Below are 23676 nucleotides of genomic sequence, written 5' to 3' on the forward strand. Positions count from 1 at the left end.
GAAAAGATAGGAAACACAATTGACGTAAGGGGATCTGCGGTATGGAAAAGTCGCGGCTGGAAAGTGAGCATTAGACCCTTAACTACAAGACTCTAAATACCAGCGGGTGGCCAAAACCAGCGTTAGGACCCCCTAACGCTGGTTTGGACGGCTAACGCAGAACTCTAAATCTAGGCGTTAGTTTTTTATTTTTAAAGTAAAGTTAGGTTTTCTTTATTTTAATAGTAACTTTAGTATTTTGTAATTTAGGTCATTTGTGCTCATTTAGGGGGTGTTAGGTTAGGGGGCTTAGTAATTTAATAATTTATTTGCATTGTGGGCTTTGGCGGTTTAGGGGTTAATACTTTAATAGGTAGTTTGCATTTTGGGCTTTGGTGGTTTTGGGGTGAATACTTTAATAGGTAGTTTACGTTGTGGATTAATGGCGGATTAGGGGTTAATAGTTTTATTAGGTAGTTTTTCGATGTTGGGGTTGGCGGATTTAGGGGTTAATACTTTATTTTTAGTTGCGGTGTGGGTTTGATGGCGGATATAGGGGTTAATACACTTTATTAGTTATTGCGGTGGGGGTTGGCGGTTTACAGGTAGATAGATACTGCGCATGCTTTAGTTTATTTTTCCAGGCAGTTTCGGGAGTTACGGTGCTTCCATACTCAGTGCAGGGCTTGCTGCGGCCCCCTTTGTGTGGCGAGGTGAAAATGCAGTGAGATTTCTCAATTTTTGCCACGTATGTCTTTGCGCTGTATATTGGATACCCATTTGCGACCCGGTCCCATGTTAGCTTATGGGAGTAAATATACGTGCCGCATTTATATGCGGTGCTGTATATTGGATACCAAAACCGCCTAAAAACCGGCGTTGCCGGCTTTTGCGGGCGACACCGCATATGTAATGGGGCCCTTGGTCCTGCTTGGCAAGTAGTAGTCTGCAGAACAAAGGCAAAGTACCACTGTAGAGACCTGGGAGTACCTTCTATTCAGAAGAATCCTTGTCTCTATGGCGGTGCCCAGTGGAGCAGTTTAACCAAGAGATCCAGTGAACTGAGCCAATGTTGAATAGCTGCTTGTTTTGCTCAGCACACACGGCACAAGTGCTGCTATGTTTATTCTATGATGCTATATTTATGGGAGCTCTCTATGTATTTACTGAACACACAATGTGGTTCTTTTGCGTAGGACTGGCAAGTACCAGAATTTAATAATCTCAAATCAAATTAGATTAACATACTTTCCAAAGCAACATAACTTGCAAATTCAATCTAAACATTATGTCAACTCATTTATATAGGCTCACCAAATTACATTGTTGCTGTGTTTTCCTCTAACTTTAGAACATCATCACTTTGAAGCCTTCTAACTTCTCATCTTAGTTTTTCCTCTACAAAAGCTAGGAAAACTCAAACACACAAAATGTATATTAAATTTCATAATGGGTTGGTATGTCACTTTAGCTGTATATTTGTCCATGATTCTTCATCTAACCACATTAACAAAATGTCAGGTTTTTCACATTTAACAACTTAAAAAGGGTTGAACTGATTTATTTCAAGGTGCAGTCAAATTACTGTAGCTATTCAAATGTTGCAGGTATTTGAAAATAAGTATATACAATACAGGTAGCCCTCAGTTTACGCCAGGGTTAGGTTCTAGAAGGAATGGTTGTAAATCGAAACTGTTGTAAATTGAAAACCAGTTTATAATGTAAGTCAGGGGTGTCCAAACTTTGCTCTCCAGAGGTTTGGGAACTACATTTCCCATGATGCTCAGCTAGATAAAATGCTGGCTGAGCATCATCGGAAATGTAGTTCCAAAACCTCTGGAGAGCAAAGTTTGGACACCCCTGATGTAAGTCAATGGGAAGTGAGGGAGTTAGGTTCTAGGTCCCTCTCAAAATTGTCATAAGTAACAACTAATACATTATTTTAAAAGCTTTGAAATGAAGACTTTAAATGCTAAACAGCATTATAAAGCTAATTAAATAATAACACAACACAGGATATATAACTAAACCAAGTTAAATGAACAAAAACATTTGCTAAAACAGCATTATAAACCTAATAAAAAAATCACACAACACAGACTTTACTTGCATTTTTTTGCAAACAGTTCTTTCTATGCATTCCAATCTGCACTGACTTAGAGACAGGAAATCTTGTTCCTTTGAAAGCTGCTCGATAGCTCAAGTCTAGCTAGCCACACTGATTAATTTCATCCTGCTTGTGTGCTTGGCTTGCATATCTTTGCTGCAACACAAGCGGACAGCTCCACCTACTGGTTATTTTAATCAATGCACTGCTTCTCAGTGCTTTTCAATAGCAGTCACATGACTGAAAAAAAAGGTTGTTATTCTGAAACAATGCAAATTGAACCGTTGTAAACCGAGGGCCACCTGTATATTAAATAAGAAAAGACATGGCCATTATTATCTATGGCTATGCAAAAGAATGACAAGGCAGCACTCAGAGGTCAAAGAAAATAAGTGGTTTATTTTGCTTGATTCCCTGTTTAAAGGGACATTGATTCACCCCAAAACATATACGTGCAATTAAAATGAGGATTGAAACATTACCAGGCCTGGTATCTATGAAAAATTAACACATAGTAACTACACGTATCTAGAAAGCACATAAGTGTAACAACACGCTTCCTAAAAAATTATGAAACTATGTATTTAAATATTGCAACAATATTACCAATAGATAATGAGAAACAAATGTCCCAGAATCGGAGCACTTAGTGTATATAACACGCTCCTTAATAACGGATCAATTGCCACAAGAAAGTTCCAGTGTTCCTGTGTAAATGGCTGATAACATATAAGCAGCCTCACCACAACTCGTGGTATATTCTTTTAGCCTGCTGGATGTATTTCCACATTTATCCATTCCAAGACAAGCTTATTTTAACAGCATCGGATTTCGGTATATCCACGGCACAATGTGCTCCTCTTTATCACTGCACCTTTTCTATTGCAAGAAAGAAGCTTGAAAGCACAAAGGCTGCTATTGTATACGCTGGTAAAGCAAGTACACCTTGAAGACGGACACTCCATTAACCGCTGCCAGGTAAGTTATTCCTCAACTTCAAAAGTTGCCGCTCTCATGAAACGTCAGGCATGACGCGTTTTGCCCCTCCCCTTTGTGGGCTGACTTCAGGGCTTCATCGGATGCTTGATGGTGGCTGACACAGCCTTTATATACTGTTCTAACGTTAATTAACATTTTCACAGAACATCATAATACAGCAACTATATCATGAATATTTTAAAACACAGTCTGCGCATATACATTTCAAATCTTATCACTGCGCAAACAAAAAACGGGGAAATGTGTGTCTGGAATTGGCAATCTAGCTCCCACTAAACACATTCCACTAGATTTGGAGTTTTGTCGGTAACGACCCGAAAAACTAACGCCGGCTTTTTTCTGGCCGCACCATAAAAATAACTCTGGTATTGAGAGTCCACATAAAGGCTGCGTTATGCTCCAAAAAAGGAGCGTAGAGCATTTTTAACGCAGCTTCAACTCTCGATACCAGAGTTGCTTACGGACGCAGCCAGCCTCAAAAACGTGCTCGTGCACGATTCCCCCATAGGAAACAATGGGGCTGTTTGAGCTGAAAAAAAACCAAACACCTGCTAAAAAGCCGCGTTCAGCTCCTAATGCAGCCCCATTGTTTGCTATGCGGTAACCCTTCCTACGTCTGCACTTAACACTCTAACATATACCCCGAGTCTAAACACCCCTAACCTTACACTTATTAACCCCTAATCTGCCGCCCCTGCTATCGCTGACCCCTGCATATTATTATTAACCCCTAATCTGCCGCTCCGTAAACCGCCGCTATTTACATTATCCCTATGTACCCCTAATCTGCTGCCCTAACATCGCCGACCCCTATATTATATTTATTAACCCCTAATCTGCCCCCCACAACGTCGCCTCCACCTGCCTACACTTATTAACCCCTAATCTGCCGACCGGACCTGAGCGCTACTATAATAAAGTTATTAACCCCTAATCCGCCTCACTAACTCTATCATAAATAGTATTAACCCCTAATCTGCCCTCCCTAACATCGCCGACACCTAACTTCAAACATTAACCCCTAATCTGCCGACTGGAGCTCACCGCTATTCTAATAAATGTATTAACCCCTAAAGCTAAGTCTAACCCTAACACTAACACCCCCCTAAATTAAATATAATTTAAATCTAACAAAATTAATTAACTCTTATTAAATAAATTATTCCTATTTAAAGCTAAATACTTACCTGTAAAATAAATCCTAATATAGCTACAATATAAATTATAATTATATTATAGCTATTTTAGGATTTATATTTATTTTACAGGTAACTTTGTATTTATTTTAACCAGGTACAATAGCTATTAAATAGTTAAGAACTATTTAATAGCTAAAATAGTTAAAATAATTACAAATTTACCTGTAAAAGAAATCCTAACCTAAGTTACAAATAAACCTAACACTAGACTATCAATAAATTAATTAAATAAACTACCTACAATTATCTACAATTAACCTAACACTACACTATAAATAAATTAATTAAATACAATTGCTACAAATAAATACAATTAAATAAACTAGCTAAAGTACAAAAAATAAAAAAGAACTAAGTTACAAAAAAATAAAAAAATATAAGAAAAATATTACAACAATTTGAAACTAATTACACCTACTCTAAGCCCCCTAATAAAATAACAAAGCCCCCCAAAATAAAAAAATGCCATACCCTATTCTAAATTACTAAAGTTCAAAGCTCTTTTACCTTACCAGCCCTGAACAGGGCCCTTTGCGGGGCATGCCCCAAGAAATACAGCTCTTTTGCCTGTAAAAAAAAACATACAATACCCAAGCCCCCCAACATTACAACCCACCACCCACATACCCCTAATCTAACCCAAACCCCCCTTAAATAAACCTAACACTAAGCCCCTGAAGATCATCCTACCTTGTCTTCACCTCACCGGGTATCACACCGATCCGTAAAGAAGAGCTCCTCCGATGTCCTGATCCAAGCCCAAGCGGGCGGCTGAAGAGGTCCATGATCCGGCTGAAGTCTTCATCCAAGCGGGGCAGAAGAGGTCTTCCATCCGATTGAAGTCTTCATCCAAGCGGCATCCATCCGGAGCGAAGCGGCAGCATCCTGAAGACCTCCACCGCGGAACATCCATCCTGGCCGACGACTGAACGACGAATGACGGTTCCTTTAAATGACGTCATCCAAGATGGCGTCCCTCGAATTCCGATTGGCTGATAGGATTCTATCAGCCAATCGGAATTAAGGTAGGAATATTCTGATTGGCTGATGAAATCAGCCAATCAGAATCAAGTTCAATCCGATTGGCTGATCCAATCAGCCAATCAGATTGAGCTTGCATTCTATTGGCTGATCGGAACAGCCAATAGAATGCGAGCTCAATCTGATTGGCTGATCGGATCAGCCAATCGGATTGAACTTGATTCTGATTGGCTGATTCCATCAGCCAATCAGAATATTCCTACCTTAATTCCGATTGGCTGATAGAATCCTATCAGCCAATCAGAATTCGAGGGACGCCATCTTGGATGACATCATTTAAAGGAACCGTCATTCATCGTTCAGTCGTCGGCCAGGCTGGATGTTCCGCGGTGGAGGTCTTCAGGATGCTGCCGCTTCGCTCCGGATGGATGCCGCTTGGATGAAGACTTCAATCGGATGGAAGACCTCTTCTGCCCCGCTTGGATGAAGACTTCAGCCGGATCATGGACCTCTTCAGCCCCCCGCTTGGGCTTGGATCAGGACATCGGAGGAGCTCTTCTGGACGGATCGGTGTGATACTCGGTGAGGTGAAGACAAGGTAGGATGATCTTCAGGGGCTTAGTGTTAGGTTTATTTAAGGGGGGTTTGGGTTAGATTAGGGGTATGTGGGTGGTGGGTTGTAATGTTGTGGGGCTTGGGTATTGTATGTTTTTTTTTACAGGCAAAAGAGCTGTATTTCTTGGGGCATGCCCAGCAAAGGGCCCTGTTCAGGGCTGGTAAGGTAAAAGAGCTTTGAACTTTAGTAATTTAGAATAGGGTAGGGCATTTTTTTATTTTGGGGGGCTTTGTTATTTTATTAGGGGGCTTAGAGTAGGTGTAATTAGTTTCAAATTGTTGTAATATTTTTCTTATGTTTGTAAATATTTTTTTATTTTTTGTAACTTAGTTCTTTTTTATTTTTTGTACTTTAGCTAGTTTATTTAATTGTATTTATTTGTAGCAATTGTATTTAATTAATTTATTGATAGTGTAGTGTTAGGTTAATTGTAGATAATTGTATGTAGTTTATTTAATTAATTTATTGATAGTCTAGTGTTAGGTTAATTGTAGATAATTGTAGGTAGTTTATTTAATTAATTTATTGATAGTCTAGTGTTAGGTTTAATTGTAACTTAGTTTAGGATTTCTTTTACAGGTAAATTTGTAATTATTTTAACTATTTTAGCTATTAAATAGTTCTTAACTATTTAATAGCTATTGTACATGGTTAAAATAAATACAAAGTTGCCTGTAAAATAAATATTAATCCTAAAATAGCTATAATATAATTATAATTTATATTGTAGCTATATTAGGATTTATTTTACAGGTAAGTATTTAGCTTTAAATAGGAATAATTTATTTAATAAGAGTTAATTAATTTCGTTAGATTTAAATTATATTTAATTTAGGGGGGTGTTAGTATTAGGGTTAGACTTAGCTTTAGGGGTTAATACATTTATTATAATAGCGGCGAGATTCGGTCTGCAGATTAGGGGTTAATAATTGAAGTTAGGTGTCGGCGATGTTAGGGAGGGCAGATTAGGGGTTAATACTATTTATTATAGGGTTAGTGAGGCGGATTAGGGGTTAATAACTTTATTATAGTAGCGCTCAGGTCCGGTCGGCAGATTAGGGGTTAATAAGTGTAGGCAGGTGGAGGCGATGTTGAGGGGGGCAGATTAGGGGTTAATAAATATAATATAGGGGTCGGCGGTGTTAGGGGCAGCAGATTAGGGGTACATAAGGATAACGTAGGTGGCGGCGCTTTGCGGTCAGCAGATTAGGGGTTAATAAGTGTAGGTAGCTGGAGGCGACGTTGTGGGGGGCAGGTTAGGGGTTAATAAATATAATACAGGGGTCGGCGGTGTTAGGGGCAGCAGATTAGGGGTACATAAGTATAACGTAGGTGGCGGTCGGCAGATTAGGGGTTAAAATTTTTTTTTCGAATGTCGCGATGTGGGGGGACCTCGGTTTAGGGGTACATAGGTAGTTTATGGGTGTTAGTGTACTTTAGAGTACAGTAGTTAAGAGCTTTATAAACCGGCGTTAGCCCAGAAAGCTCTTAACTACTGACTTTTTTCCTGCGGCTGGAGTTTTGTCGTTAGATGTCTAACGCTCACTTCAGAAACGACTCTAAATACCGGAGTTATAAAAATCCCATTGAAAAGATAGGATACGCAATTTACGTAAGGGGATCTGCGGTATGGAAAAGTCGCGGCTGGAAAGTGAGCGTTAGACCCTATTTTGAGTGACTCCAAATACCGGCGGTAGCCTAAAACCAGCGTTAGGAGCCTCTAACTCTGGTTTTCACGGCTAACGCCAAACTCCAAATCTAGGCCATTGTAACATAACCTTTGACACTTTTTATCACAAACTTGGGAGAGATGATATAGTATAACCATTATGCTTATCTTATAGCTAACTAGAATTAAATAAATAAACCTTTTGTAAAGATAGACCCCTCCCCCTTAGAGAAAGCATGAAAAATCTATTTTTTCATTGAGACCTTTTGGAGCTAGTGTATCTAAACGATAGATCCAACGGGATTCATTTTGGAGTAACATTGTATCTACATCACCACCTCGACGGTGCTTTTTGATATGTTGTATCCCTGTCACCTTCATAATTGTAAAGTCTGAATTATGATACCTTTCAAAGTGCCTAGCCACTGGACTGTCTTGCACCTTGTTCTTAATGTCATCCCTATGCTCCCTCACTCGTTCTTTCAGGTCACGTTTGGTTTTCCCTATACATGTTCTTTGTGTGTAATGAGCCCTTCTCTCAGAGCATCTCTCAGAGCATCATTTAAAATAAATAGCAATTCATTACAAGATTTGTCAAAAGCTGACCTCTCTGTTAACTCATACTGTGTTGTGTTTGACAACTGCCTATGGACTTCAGCTACATAGTCATGTTCATTAAAAACTGGGATACCGGTGGGTCAGTTCCTCAGACTAAGGAGGAACTGCTCTGATGTCAATGAGTTTGAAAAACAAGCTAGGGACATGTCCCGAAGGTTTTTAGAGAGAGGTTACTCAAAAAGACAGGTAAAAAGCATGGGCACGAGCCAGAAATAGTGCAAGAAATGACTTACTGTACAAAAAACGTGTAGCAAGGGAAGATGCTGATAAGGTACGATTGATTACAAGGTTTAATTCACATTGGGGTAAATTGAGGTGCATAATGAAAAAATATTGGCATATGTTAACCATTGATGCTGAGCTAAAAGAATATGTAGGAGACTATCCGCTCTTAACAGCATGAAGAGCCTTGAGCCTTAAGGATAAGCTGGTACAGAGTGAATATAGAAGGAAAAAACCTACATCTACATGACTTAGTGAAAGAGGTAAATGGCAGGTCTGTAGCCCTTGTGGAGATTGTGTGTATTTCAGGTTTATACAGAAAACCTGCAAATTTGAAACCACAACAGGTAGACAGTATAAGATAAAACAATGGATTACCTGTAATAGCACAGGAGTCATTTACCTCCTACACTGTTCATGTCCCCTTTATTATATAGGGAAAACCAAACGTGACCTGAAAGACCGAGTGAGGGAGCATAGGGATGACATTAAGAACAAGGTGCAAGACAGTCCAGTGGCTAGGCACTTTGAAAGGTATCATAATTCAGACTTTACAATTATGAAGGTGACAGGGATACAACATATCAAAAGTTATGTTACAATGTGTTTAGTGGGAGCTAGATTGCCAATTCCAGAAACACATTTCCCCGTTTTTTGTTTGCGCAGTGATAAGATTTGAAATGTATATGCACAGACTGTGTTTTAAAATATTCATGATATAGTTGCTGTATTATGGTGTTCTGTGAAAATGTTAATTAACGTTAGAACAGTATATAAAGGCTGTGTCAGCCACCATCAAGCATCAGATGAAGCCCTGAAGTCAGCCCACAAAGGGGAGGGGCGAAACGCGTCATGCCTGACGTTTCATGAGAGCGGCAACTTTTGAAGTTGAGGAATAACTTACCTGGCAGTGGTTAATGGAGTGTCCGTCTTCAAGGTGTACTTGCTTTACCAGCGTATACAATAGCAGCCTTTGTGCTTTCAAGCTTCTTTCTTGCAATAGAAAAGGTGCAGTGATAAAGAGGAGCACATTGTGCCGTGGATATACCGAAATCCGATGCTGTTAAAATAAGCTTGTCTTGGAATGGATATAGTGGAAATACATCCAGCAGGCTAAAAGAATATACCACGAGTTGTGGTGAGGCTGCTTATATGTTATCAGCCATTTACACAGGAACACTGGAACTTTCTTGTGGCAATTGATCCGTTATTAAGGAGCGTGTTATATACACTAAGTGCTCCGATTCTGGGACATTTGTTTCTCATTATCTATTGGTAATATTGTTGCAATATTTAAATACATAGTTTCATAATTTTTTAGGAAGCGTGTTGTTACACTTATGTGCTTTCTAGATATGTGTAGTTACTATGTGTTAATTTTTCATAGATACCAGGCCTGGTAATGTTTCAATCCTCATTTTAATTGCACGTATATGTTTTGGGGTGAATCAATGTCCCTTTAAACAGGGAATTAAGCAAAATAAACCACTTATTTTCTTTGACCTCTGAGTGCTGCCTTGTCATTCTTTTGCATAGCCATAGATAATAATGGCCATGTCTTTTCTTATTTAATATATTGTATACAGGTAGCCCTCAGTTTACGCCGGGGTTAGGTTCCAGAAGGAATGGTTGTAAATCGAAACCGTTGTAAATTGAAACCCAGTTTATAATGTAAGTCAAAGGGAAGTGAGGGAATTAGGTTCCAGGCCCCTCTCAAAATTGTCATAAGTAACACCTAATACATTATTTTTAAAGATTTGAAATGAAGACTTTAAATGCTAAACAGCATTATAAACCTTATAAAAATAATCACACAACACAGAATATATAATTAAACTAAGTTAAATGAACAAAAATATTTGCTAAACAGCATTATAAACCTAATAAAATAATAATTACACAACACAGACTTCACTTGCATTTTTCTGGAAACAGTTCTTTCTATGCATTCCAATCTGGACTGATTTATAGACAGGAAGATCTTGTTCCTTTGAAATCTGCTCGATAGCTCAGGTCTGGTTAAACTGATTAATTTCAACTTGCTTGGCTTTGCTGCAACACAAGCGGACAGCTCAACCTACTGGCTATTTTAATCAATACACTGCTTCTCATTGCTTTTCAATAGCAGTCACATGACTGGAAAAAAAGGTTGTTATTCTGAAACAGTGCAAATTGAACCGTTGTAAACCGAGGGCCACCTGTATACTGTTTTATGACTGCAGGCACCTGGTCTTTATATTTATATCAATTGTAGAGTGCACACACTCCCTAAAATTTAATATTTGAAAATAAGTGTTTAATTCCAAGATTCAATTCAAATAGAGACTACGGGGTAGATTTTCCATTATGCGGACGAACATGATCCATTGTAGCGATCATGTCCGCCGCACATCAATAAATGCTGACAGCATATGCTGTCTGCATTTTTTATTGCACAAGCAGTTCTGGTGAACTGCTTGTGCAATGCTGCCCCCTGCAGATTCGCGGCCGATCGGCCGCTAGCAGGGGGTGTCAATCAACCCGATCGTATGAGATCGGGTGGATTAACGTATGCCTCCTTAGGGCAGGCTGACGAATTAAGGAGCAGCGATTTCAAGACTGCTGCTTCTTAACTCGTGTTCTGGTGAGCCTAAAGGCCCGTGCAGAAACACGGGTATATGGCCCCATTTGGGTTGTGATAAATTGGCCCCAGTAACTTAAAAAAATGTCCAATTTACTTCTATGATTAAATTTACTTTGTACTCCTGGTGTCCATTGTTGAAAAGCAGGAAGGTAGCGTGAGAAGTGTGCATGTCTCAGATCACTATATGGCAGTAGTTTTTCAAGATTTCAAGTTTTTTAAAGGGACACTAAAGTCAAATAAAACTTTCATGATTCATACAGAGTATGCAATTTTAAACAACTTTCCAATTGATATCCATTATCAATTTCTACTCAGCCTTTTTATATGCACAGTTTCTGAGTCACTAGCTCCTACTGTGCATGTGCAAGAGTTCACAAAGTATACGTATATGAGTATGTTGCTATATGAGTCTGTGATTGGCTGATGGCTGTCCCATGGTACAATGGGTATGGAAATAGAAGCAATCTTTGAAATTTCTCAGAAAATAATCTACTGGTAATTTGAAATTCTGAGTAAGTGCTGTTGCATTGTCTTGGGTATGCATTTGTGGAGTATGCAATTCTACTGCTGCCATCTAGTGCTGAAAAGCATTCTAGCAAAACTGCTGTCATTGTCACCTACTCCTCCAGACACGCACACCTACCTACCTTGGTATCTCTTCAACAAAGAATAACATAAGGACAAATAAAATGTCATAACAACAAAGGAAATTTGATAAAGTAAACTGGAAAACATTGTTATTTATTGTATGCTCTGTCTGAAATATGAAATAAAAAAAAATGTGGTTTCAATGTCTTTTTAAACTATGGATGCATTACTGTATTGACCTTCCATTCCTTAAGATTTCTCTTTATCTACCATTATCCCTTCTGTCCCTCCTACCATTCCCATCAAGAGAAACATCAGAACTTATGTATTTCTCTGTATTCATAAACAACTTTCAAGTATTTTTTCTTCTTTGTGAACTTTTGGTTTTTAATTTAAAAAATAAAATATTATTAAGTGAATATATATGGAGTAGATAAAGCCAGCAATAATATAGTGTATTGCATTGTATACACCAAATTCAGTTAATTAAATGTTTCCAACAGTTTTTAATCAGCATCTGAATTTTATTTACATCAGAAAATGTATTCAACCTCTGGGCACAAACTGTATTAATTACTCTCAGGTGTACCAAGATTTTTTATAGCCCTTGCTTGCTCTGGAAACAAATCATAACATGCTTTCTGGGGTTCTCCACTCAGGAACAGTGTGAGTAGACTCACTTACCGAGCTACAGGCCAGCTTTCCCTTATAGTGGTTCACTCAAATGCCATCAGTTATGCCTCTGCATAATTGTAGCCACCATCCTCTGCAGGTGATTACTCACACCAAGCACTCTGGAACTATGTGGTGCTGCTGCAGAACTCCCGGTCAGCCTCTCAGACAGGCTCTGTATTTTCTGATGTATGGCATGAGTGACACTTTGCTGCTCCTCTCTCAGCAAAAAAATGCACCTCTGCTTGTGTGATTGCCAGCTGCTTAATCAGTGCATCTGTAAATCTTTTTGACTTGCAAAGATGCAATGTTGTTGCCTTGCTGTTGCCTTGGACCTAAGCTTTAATAAATGGGGGTAGATTTATCATACCCCGGGCAGACATGATTCGCTATAGCAAATCATGTCCATCCTCCATCGCTGAATGCTGACAGCATACGCTGTCGGCATTTAACATTGCACAAACAGTTCTGGTGAACTGCTTGTGCAATGCCGCCCCCTGCTAGCTGAATCTGCCAAGCTAGCTGAATCAACCAACCTGATCGTATGAGATCAGGAGGATTCCTGTCCGCTGCCTCAGAGGTGGCGGACGGGTTAAGGAGCAGTGGTCTTCTTAACGCCTGCGCTGCTTCTTAACTCCTGTTTCCGGCAAGCCTGAAGGCCATGATTGCACTAACTGTTTGTAAATAATTTCAGTGAGAAACCTAAAATTGTGAAACAGTTAATGATTTTTTTTATTTGATCGCATTTGGCGGTGAAATGGTGGCATGAAATATACCAAAATGGGCCTAGATCAATACTTTGGGTTATCTACTACACTACACTAAAGCTAAAATTTACCCTACAAACTCACTACAAACTACCTAATTAACCCCTTCACTGCTGGGCATAATACACGTGAGGTGCGCAGCTGCAATTAGCAGCCTTCTAATTACCAAAAAGCAATGCCAAAGCCATATATGTCTGCTATTTCTGAACAAAGGGGATCCCAGAGAAGCATTTACAACCATTTGTGCCATAATTGCACCAGCTGTTTGTAAATAATTTCAATGAGAAAACTAAAGTTTGTGAAAACGTTTGTGAAAAAGTGAACAATTTTTTTTATTTGATCGCATTTGGTGGTGAAATGGTGGCATGAAATATACCAAAATGGGCCTAGATCAATACTTTGGGTTGTCTACTAAAAAAATATATATACATGTGATGAGTTATTCAGGGATTCCTGACAGATATCAGTGTTACAATGTAGCTATCACTAATTTTGAAAAAAATAGTTTGGAAATAGCAAAGTGCTACTTGTATTTATTGCCCTATAACTTGCAAAAAAAGCAAAGAACATGTAAACATTGGGTATTTCTAAACGATCAGTGTAACAGATTTTGGGGGTCAAAGTTAGAAAAAGTGTGCTTTTTTCAATATTTTCATCATTTTTTTTATAGTAAGTTTATAAGATATAATAAAAAATAATGATATCTTTAGAAAGTCTATTTAATGGCGAGAAAAACGGTATATAATATGTGTGGGTACAGTAAATGAGTAAGAGGAAAATTACAGCTAAACACAAACACAGCAGAAATTTAAAAATATCCCTGGTCCCAAACGGTCAACAAATGGAAAAGTGGTCTGGTCCTTAAGGGGTTAATCCTCATAGAGCTTTTCTTGAAACCTGTCACTCGTAATACAAGAGAGAAAGTATACATAGGGGAGTACAGTCTAAAATGCAATACTTTACTTATTTAATAATAATAAACCTGTTTTTTAGACTGTACTCCCCTTTCTCTCTTTTATTAAAAATACAGGTGAAACTCGAAAAATTAGAATATCGTGCAAAATTTAATTTATTTCACTAATGCAACTTAAAAGGTGAAACTAGTATATAAGATAGATTCATTGCATGCAAAGCAAAATAGTTCAAGCCGTGATTTGTCATAATTGTGATGATTATGGCTTACAGCTCATGAAAACCCCAAATCCACAATCTCAGAAAATTAGAATATTACATGCAATCAATAAAACAAGGATTGTACATAGAACAATATCAGACCTCTGAAAAGTATAAGCATGCATACTGTATGTACTCAGTACTTGGTTTGGGCCCCTTTTGCAGCAATTACTGTCTCAATGCGGCATGGCATGGAAGCTATCAGCCTGTGGCACTGCTGAGGTGTTATGGAAGACCAGGATGCTTCAATAGCGGCCTTCAGCTCTTCTGCATTGTTCGGTCTCATGTCTCTCATCTTTCTCTTGGCAATGCCTCATAGATTCTCTATGGGGTTCAGGTTAGGCGAGTTTGCTGGCCAATCAAGCACAGTAATCCCATGGTCATTGAACCAGGTTTTGGTGCTTTTGGCAGTGTGGACAGGTGCCACGTCCTGCTGGAAAATGAAGTCAGCATCCCCATAGAGCTCGTCTGTGGAAGGAAGCATGAAGTGCTCCAAAATCTCCTGGTAGAAGGCTGTGTTGACCCTGGACTTAATGAAGCACAGTGGACCAACACCAGCAGATGACATGGCTCCCCAAATCAACACAGACTGTGGAAACTTCACACTGGACTTCAAGCATCTTGCAGTGTGTGCCTCTCCATTCTTCCTCCATACTCTGGGTCCTTGGTTTCCAAATGAGATGCAAAATTTGCTCTCATCAGAAAAGAGGACTTTGGACCACTGAGCAACAGACCAGGTCTGTTTTTCTTTATCCCAGGTAAGACGCTTCTGACGTTGTTTGTTGTTCAGGAGTGACTTGATAAGAGGGATACGACATTTTAAGCCCATGTCCAGGATCCGTCTGTGTGTGGTTGCTCTTGATGCACTGACTCCAGCCTCAGTCAACTCCTTGTGAAAGTCTCCAACACTTTTGAATGGCCTTTTCCTGACAAACCTCCCCAGGTCATCCCTGCTGCTTGTGCACCTTTTTCTTCCACACTTTTCCCTTCCACATAACTTTCTAATAATGTGCTTTGATACAACACTTTGGGAACATCCAACTTCTTTTGCAATTACCTTTTAAGGCTTTCCCTCCTTATGGAGGGTGTCAATGATGGTTTTCTGCACAACTGTCAGGTCAGCAGCCTTTCCCGTGATTGTGATTCCTACTGAACCAGACTGAGAGACCATTTAAAGGCTCAGGAACCCTTTGAAGGTGTTATGGCTTAATTAGCCGATTAGAGTGGGACACTTTGAGCCTAGAATATTGCACCTTTTCACAATATTCTAATTTTCTGAGATTGTGGATTTGGGGTTTTCATGAGCTGTAAGCCATAATCATCACAATTATGACAAATCACGGCTTGAACTATCTTGCTTTGCATGTAATGAGTCTATCTCATATATTAGTTTCACCTTTTAAGTTGCATTAGTGAAATAAATGAACTTTTGCATGATATTCTAATTTTTCGAGTTTCACCTGTATGCTCCATGAGGATTAATGCCATGGAAGTTTGAATCCAGGAATTCTGTGGGCTCAGTTTTTAGTTTTTAGAGTGAACCAGAATAATTTTTGTCTGTCTCACACAAGGCCCTCCCTGGCCATACCCACAGAGGGGGTGTGACCAGAAAGGGGCGCTGTGCATATTTTTTGCACAGGGCGCCTAAAGGCCTAAGACCGGCCCTGGGTTTAGGTGTAAAATCCTGGCCTGTTTATTTACAGACAATATGCAGCAATAAACTTTAACATAAACAAAACAAAACAAATCCTTGCACCATAGTGCTTGATAAACAGTATAAAGCAGTACTAACTAAAGTTAAAGTGAATGTAAATTTTGATGCTAAAGTGCCCAGTTTTTAAAAATTTGATTAAAAACAGGGGCACTTTAATTCATTAAAATTTACATTTCACTCCTGTTGTGAAAAAAAACTTACCTTTTAATCTTGACAGCAGCTCCAGCTTCCTCCACCCGTTGCAAAGCCTCTTCCTGGGTCTAAAATGAGAAATCCGGCTTCCTCTAATCACGGCATTGAATCAGGCACTGATTCCCCCGGGGGGGGGGGGGAAGTCGTGATTGAAGGATGACCTATACATCATTTCTGACATCAGAAAGGGCTTGTGACGACCGGAGGAAGCTGGAGCTGCTGTCAAGTTTAAAAGGTAAGTTTTTTTTCACAACAGGAGTGAAATGTAAATTTTGATGAATAAAAGTGCCCCTGTTTTTAATCGAACTTTTAAAAACTGGGCACTTTAGCATCAAAATTTACATTCACTTTAAGCGAGTGTTTAACATCAACTACAAAATTACAAAACAATATCAAACTTACAGGCCTAAAACCTTTAGATAGTAGCTCAGCATCAGCATGCTTTCTGTTTCTCTCACAGGTACTATCTAACAGCTCCCGCACATACTATTTAACAAGTGATAATTGTCATTAATATATATCATTATCAGGGCCGTCTTTAACACAGGGCAAAAGGGGCAGCTGCCCAGGGCCCTGTCTTTCTTGAGGGGCCCAAGAAAAAAAAATTAATAATTTTTTTTTTTTGGTTCAAGCCAGACTGCTGATGTCATGTGACATGGGGGGCACACAAAGTCAGTCCTAATACTGTCACAGTCAAAACTTATCTGCTTATATTTATTTGTGAGAAACTGTGCCAGACCATGCCGGTGTCATGTGCAGCACTGAATGCTAAGCCCTAACTTGGCATCCAGCCAATCCCACTGCATCAGAAAAGGTCCTCCTGTGGTTACCATGGTTACCAGGTAACTGCTCTGGTGGTGGGGTTTGTTTCTGGGTAGGGCTGACTATAGGCGCATGCAGCAGAAAGCTGGAGTGGCAGGCATTTGAACACCTGTGTAACTGCACACACTGCTCTCTTCAGTGTCGAGACTGTATGACTCGTCTCACACTATATCCATGCAGCCTTGGGCAGACAGCATCCAGTCTGCTGGTCCCCTTAGCCCTGCTCTTTCTGCTGTGGCCCTAAGATCAACTAACTGAAGTTTGTTAGGGGAACAGTGCTTTGTAGAAAGGTGTCAGTGGGAAGAATAAGTGAGTGCACACACGCCCCTCCCCCATGCAGCATTGTCTAGTGCAGGGTGAGAGGGAACTTGTTCCTAGCTGCTGCTGTGGCTGATGTATAGTGTCATGCTGATGCTTCAGACATTAAGGTAAGGTTTATTGTTATAGTTTTTTTTTCTCTCTTTCTCAGATTTTACAGCTTCCCATAGTAGTTCTGCTGGTACAGTCTGTAAACTTATATTTGTCTGGACCTCCATGCTTCCTCCTCAGTCTTTACCTTGCTTTGCTCCTGTTGGCTTTCCTAAATCTCTTTAACCAGCTAACCTCACACCAGAATCACATTCAAAAGCATATTAAATTAATCCACAGTGGAGGAATTTATATATGTATTTACTTATAGTACTGCATAGGTCCAGTTTCACATATTGCAATTTATTTCATTTTTTTAAAATGATTAGCCCAGCAGTGGATGATCCACTGCTGGGCTAATAATTTAAAAACAATTATAAAATAAATTGATTTAGTTGTTTTTTGGGATGTTGGGGTGGAGAGCTAAATTGCATGGGGGGGGGGCCCAAGAAAATGTTTGCCCAGGGTCCAGTCAATATTAAAGACGGCCCTGCATACAGATACACACACTACATCATATATGGGTATCTGTACTTCATTGTATGGGGTCCTGGGGTTGGCAAGCACATTAGCTGCCAGTCTGAGGCTGCCACTGTTTGTTAACCTGGTGTTAGCACTGCTCATCATATAAAACTGAAGGCATGCTAGTATTATCACCAGGGGTTAGACGTCATCACTACCAAAGGTTAGAGGTCACCAATCACCATTACCTGAGGTCAGAGGATATACAGCCTTCTTACTCCTGCTTAACACACACACCATTCCTTTTCCACAGGGAATCTAACAGGTATCTAACCCTGGGAGATAAAAGCCAGCTGCTTCTAAGTATGGGCCCAATAGAATAAAAAAAAAGAAAAAGAATTTTAAATGCATGGGGCAATGCAGGACAGATGGCAAGCTTCCCAGGACAGCAGGACAGACCCCTAAAATCGGGACAGTTGGGGAGTATGTGTAATTGGCAACACACACTGACATTATTCCTGCCATGAGGCTAGCCCTTTCAAATTGTGTAGAATTGTGATTAATTCCTATATTTTGCTAAGTGAATTTTATAACGCAATACAAAAATTAAAATAATAAACAGTTTATAAAGAATATAATAAAGGCATGTATTTGTCCATACACAAAGAAATTACATACTACCAGATATATTTTAAAGTAATACATTTATATATAATTATACTATAAAGAAAACTCATTATTTTTGGTCAAAGGAATTACTGGTCAGAGAAGTCTATTAACTCATGTGTTTTATATGTGTTTTTTATGTGTTACAAAGGGGTTTAAGTCCAAGTGAATACAATAGATATTAATATTTTTCTAGTTGTTGAAGAAGGAGGTTTGGCAGATTTCAGACCATGAATCTTAACAAAGCACACACTTGAGATATACATCCCAAGCAATAAGAAAAGGAACTGACATCCTACTCCCTTGCTTGTAGTTAAAGGGACCTTACACAAAAAAAAAAAATAGTCATGCATGCATATGAAAGAACACAAATAAACATGTTAAAGTCAATGTAAACTTTAAAAAATACTATTAAAAACAGCGGCACTTTCATTCATGAAACTTTACATTGCAGTGAATTTTTAAAAATATCATTTTCTTCAGCAAAGCCGGATCAGCGATCCCCCGCCCGCAGCTACTCTGTCATTACGTCAGCAATGACAATAACGGCTTCCTCCAGTGATGGCGTGCACCCAGAGCGTCCATCTCGTGAGGCCATGCCGTGATTGGAGGAAGCTGGTTTTTTTAATTTCTTTGCTAAGTACAGCATGAGAAGCAGGCAGGGGATCGTCGATCCGGGTTGTCTGAAGAAAAAGGTAAGTATTTGTAAAAATACGCTGAATAAAAGTGCCCTTGTTTTTAATAGTATTAAAACCGGGCACTTATTTATAAAACTTTACATTCACTTTAAGCATAAAGACACATTTAAGCTGTTTACACTGCTATTAGTTGCTCGAGCATCAGTTGTCCATTGACTGATAAAGACAACTCCAAAGCTTAAAGGGACAGTCAACACCAGAATTGTTGTTGTTTTAAAAGATAGATAATCCTTTTATTACCCATTCCCCAGTTTTGCACAGCCACCACAGTAATATTAATATACTTTTTACCTCTGTGATTAACTTGTATCTAAGCATCTTCTGACAGCCCCCTGATCACATGACATTTTATTTATTATCTATTGACTTTCATTTTAGCCAATTAGTGCAGTGTCTGCCACAATTCACAGGCATGCTCACAATGTTATCTATATGGCTTACAGGAACTAGCTCTCCCCTGCTGTGAAAAGCAAATACAAAAGCATGTGATTAGAGGCGGCCTTCAAGGGCTTAGAAATTATCATATGAGCCTTCCTAGGTTTAGCTTTCAACTAAGAATACCAAGAGAACAAAGCAAAATTGGTGATAAAAGTAAATTGGAAAGTTGTTTAAAATTACATGCCCTATTTGAAACATGAAAGGTTTTTTTGGACTTGACTGTCCCTTTAAATGATAGATATGATTCCACGAAAAAAAAATCATCATAAGGACCAGGGGCAAAACTACAGGGGGTACAGAGTTCGCGACTGGGACCCTGAGGGTGGGGGCCCAGCTTAAAAAAAAAACATTTTTTTTAATAAAAAACGTTGACCTGCACTGATATCATGTGAGTGTGACATGATGCCACACTAGTGTCTCTGACTACAGGGGTTAGTGTTTCTGTTTTACCCATTAGTGTTTATATGTGTGTGTGTGTATGTATGTGACTGTGTATGTATTTATGCATGTATGTGTGTGCGTGTATGTTTGTGGAACCATCAAATTACAGACCTTGTTACTACAGCATGGGGGGCGGGGGGTAAACAGTATCACTATACAGTACCACTATATACAGTATGGGGGGGCTGGACCATGTCACTGACTACTGTGGTCACTTTATAAAGTACTGGGGCGGGTAGGGTCAGGCCAGCCATCTCACTGGCAGATTACAGACTGTGCCACTAACTCACTATATACAGTACTGCTGGGTTAAACAGTGTCACTATATACAGTAATAGGGGGTCAGATCATCTCACAGACTGTGGGCACAGGGTACCTCCTTTTGCAGACATGTAATCTGATTCACATTTTTTTTCCTGTGATAAATGTAAAAAAAGATATGTAACAAATTCACATTTTTCTTTGGGGGGGGGGGGGGGGGGTAGGGGGGCCCTTCTTAGATTCTTGCACCTGGGCCCTGTGATTTCTAGTTACGCCTCTGATAAGGACGTATTTTTAAAAACATGTTTTAAAAGGACCTCTTTAAGATGCAACAAATAAAAACATGACTTTAAATGACTACACCAGACCTATGCACACATCAAACACTACTGAAATGAATCCAGTACACAAGTTCTGGAATTTCAGCACTATTGGTACCAATGATGCTAATTGTTAAATAAGTGGAGGGCAGCTTTTGACCTACATGGGGCCCTTTCCTTTTAGTGTAGTCTTTCTTTTGGAGCATGACAAAATATACCATTGATAACCATTTAAGAGCATGTATTTAAAGTTTGGACAGTTTAAGGAAGTTGGATGGAGGGGTTGGTATTCAAACCCCTCAATCTCAGCTACATAAAAGGGACATTCCGATCAAAATTTAAATGCATGTAAATTAATTAAATTTAAGAATAGAAACATTTTTTAATATGCATGCATTTGCAAAAATGCTTCTAGTAAAAGTTATTACTGTTTTAGTGTTAACATTTTTCTCTGCATGTGCATGTGAAGCTTAGCTAGATATTCTCAGCGCACCAGCTTTTTAAATACTGCAGCTGCTTAGACTGCCAGTGGGGCTTGTATCATGTCAACAATTAACAAATTGAGTCATTACCAGATGGTACAATCACTTTAGGTTCTCTGATCAAAGTGCTGTGCTTAAAATACTGGTGCACGGTGCATACTTAAATACACTTTTGAAACAGCTATAGCTTTTATTAGAAGCATTATTGTTAATACATGCATATAACAAAAATGCTTCTATTCAAAACTAAAATGCATCCATGTGGATTACAATTTTGGCTGGAATGTCCATTTAAGCCTTAGAAACCCCTAAGACCCATTGTTAGGAAGCATTTTTTTTGGGGGGGATATAAAAGTAAATATAAAGGGGGCGTGTCTGGATGGCAGCCATAATAGGTTGCTAAACTAGAGGCTCCTACTATTTCAGCAGATAATCAGATGATTATCTGTGGAAAAATCAAGAATCCACAACTAAAACATATTATTGTCCTACAGTCAAGAGCTGCTGTAACTAATAAGGCTATTATCACAGCGATCGCGCTAATTGGAGCACTAGTCCAGGCAAACAACGAGGTAAGGCAGCGGTCTGTAACATAAACCCTAACCCCCCCCTGCTTTGCCGGGTAGAGCAGGTCTACCTAACTGCTGACACAAGATGGAGGAGAAACATGAGATGCTGTGTGACTTACTAGCAAACCTTGCAAATCGGATGGATACTAGATTTAACGCCCTTATTCAGTCAATAAAAAGTGGCTTCATGGAAAAAGAAACTAAACAACCTACTAATCCGGGACCTGATCATGAGCTCCTACCTTCTGGTTGCTCAGACACATTACAGTCTTTTACTTCACAAGCAGAAAAGCTAAGAAAATATCTAAATCTTGCCTCTAGTGCTGAGAGCATTGACACAACACCATCCTCAGTCAGTTTATCCTCACCAGTCAATGCTAAGATGGATACCGAACAAGGAGAACACTTCCCAAGATCCAGCAGAACCGACACTATCATCCCACCTCATACTACCTAACGGGGCAGCAAAAAAAACAGCTCACCTCTGGCCTCTCTTCGGGAAGGTACGGCCGACTTCCGTGATCGAGTCCCAAAGCCTTTGCTTCTATTTTCGCATGCGGTCCCCGCAGTGCCGAAACTGATTGACAGGTTTGTCTTGTTCATAATCCCTGAGGGGGACTCACTAGCAACTCTGGATCGACTGTCTGGCCCTGATCCTTTTACCATACGAGTCAAGTATTGTCGGGAAACCCATAGGCTTAGGTCTGAAATTGGATGAACGCTTGAGCACCCTTGAGCTAACACCCCAATTTGCTCAGATACTCTGTGGTTGATGTCAATGTGGCTCTACGTCTACTCCAGAGCTGACTTTCACTGGGCTCTAGCTTGGGGCCATTATTATACTGGAACTTGACTACACCGAAAATACCGTATGACAGCCTATTTTATAATTTTAGTTTTTTTTCTTAACGGACAAAAAATTGTAGGAATTTTTCATAGGTTGTGGACAGTAATAAAATATCAGCACAATACCTAAAAAAAACACTGCCAAAACCTACTTATTGTAATTACCTCCAAGTTATTGTGTCGATCCTTCTAGAGTTTAGATATATGTTAAGTATGATATGTTACCCCCTTGTATATCATACTTGAGATCAGTAACTGGCACAAAGCCTTCAATTATTCCACAGTAGTGAAAGTTTATCATATTTCGAGTCAAATCTTTTCTGCATATGAGCTCCTACTTTTTAACTTACAGTGGTTGTTTCTGTTTGCCCCCAGCAATTATTAATATCCCTTAGATGAGTCATCCTTATTAAGAGTGATAGTTCATACTGTTAACTGTACACTATACTTATATATCACTAGCACCTTGTATCCTCCTGGTCTCTTCCAGCTTAGTAGCCTTATCATTAATAAGTCAGCATATGCGACTCCCATACTAAATACTCCCATATGCTGTGTCATACTAGTTTCACATAATGGGTGTCTTACTCTTCTTTGTTTATTACATATATTATATCAGCTGCTAATGTTCTCCCCTTATATATCCTAAGGTCCAAGAGTGACCATGACAAAGGCCAACTCCCCTCGTCCTTGAACCATTAGATAAGATAGGTACACAAGTGACCCTCTAAGCATCGAGGGGACCATTCTTTAAGTCATAAATAGAAAATGAGGTCTCATTCATATGTCCAAATTAGTTTGAAACACTTACACACAATATAGCTCATGTTAATACTTATGTCTGTGTATATTGTCTGCTAGTCACATTTTCACATCCTCAAACAATTAAGACACAGGCCTTGCCATGTATTAATTCTAAATACTCCTAAGTTGCACATTACAATAGTACTTAAATGACACATACAACTATAGCCTATGAGATGTACTGTTGTTGCTCACATTTATACCATGTACGTTATCTGTTTAATCCTGTCAAAATATTTATATTGTCATTAGACATGTCTTGTATATTATACTTAATTAAAACCGCAATAAAAGATTTTAAAGGGACACTCAAGTATACATTAAACTTTCATTATTCAGA

Source organism: Bombina bombina, chromosome 3, assembly GCF_027579735.1.
Source record: "Bombina bombina isolate aBomBom1 chromosome 3, aBomBom1.pri, whole genome shotgun sequence".
Taxonomy (NCBI): Eukaryota; Metazoa; Chordata; class Amphibia; order Anura; family Bombinatoridae; genus Bombina; species Bombina bombina.